Source organism: Morone saxatilis, unplaced genomic scaffold, assembly GCF_004916995.1.
Source record: "Morone saxatilis isolate NCDOM2014 unplaced genomic scaffold, NCSU_SB_2.0 Contig3, whole genome shotgun sequence".
Classification (NCBI taxonomy): domain Eukaryota; kingdom Metazoa; phylum Chordata; class Actinopteri; family Moronidae; genus Morone; species Morone saxatilis.
Window position 1 is genome coordinate 13,971,777 of NW_023339873.1, and position 1,224 is coordinate 13,973,000.

Consider the following 1,224-nt stretch of genomic DNA (forward strand, 5'->3'; position numbering starts at 1 on the left):
TTGGACCAACATTGTACAGTAACTGAAAAAGTATTTACATTGCTGAAGGTAATTCATTTTAAGGGTTCTGTTTTTTTTTTAGAATAAGCAGACTGTGACTTGTTTTCCTGACATGGCAGTCACAGGCTTTCATATCATCTCTGCCTGCCATTCAGGATCACATGGAAGTGTTACGTCTGAATACTGCTGATTACAAATATGATTGATGCTATGCATCTGAGTACACTTTGGAAGGTCAGTTTTGTCCTTATTTTACTGTAAGTGATCTCTACAAGACATTTAGTGATAAATAACTGGATCAACATGTGGAAGGAGGAGTCAAATCAATCGCTGCGATTATCATTTTGCACAAGAAAATGTTTTTATGTGTAATACTCAACTAATTTTTTTACTGATAAATGTAGTCCATGCTGTGTAACCAGTGTTTGTACAGTTTGTCATTTACACGTTTTACTGTTGTTGGCTAGTTGTTCATTGTCCTTTTTTTTATAAGGATTATGTGATTTTGAGAGGTGCTTGTTAAATCTTTCAGTGGCATTATTATGACATACAGTAACAGTGCTGTGAAACAGTTTCCACACCCCATTTTGTATTCTATAAATCAGTTCTTAACTAAAATAAGACTCTAGACTTGATACAAGGTGTAATGTTCCCTATAATGCTAGGGTCACTGAAAATACAAATCAATACATTAAAAACATAAATGAGAGGACTCAATGGAATTTGTTTTGTTCTCTATCTAATGGGATAACCTCAAGAAAAAAGTGTCACTGTATGTAATATACGTAACGTAATTAACGTAAAAATCTTCAATCCGCTTCCTCTCAGCACATTATATTTAATATATTTTTCATTTGTTGTTAATAAATACACATCATTCACTTGTTACTTTCTTGGAAAACATCAGAAATCTATTTCATAAAAGTCAGGACAATAATTGTGCATAAATTCAAAGGGTGTACAAACTTTCACAGCACAGAACAAACATCAAGAGTAATTGCTGTTATAAGTTTCGGTGTTACTTTGTAACAAAGAGCATAGTTTTATATTAATAGTCATCTGGGTTCTTTGGTAAATATTAAATTAAAAAAGTGGAAATCTGGTGAAATAAAACATCCTGAAAAAAATCCCCACCGGATTATTTCTGTAATCCTTTCACTCAGTGACACAACAGTCAGAACCACAATTTCTAAAGTTAATGATCCCCTCCAGACATGTTTTATG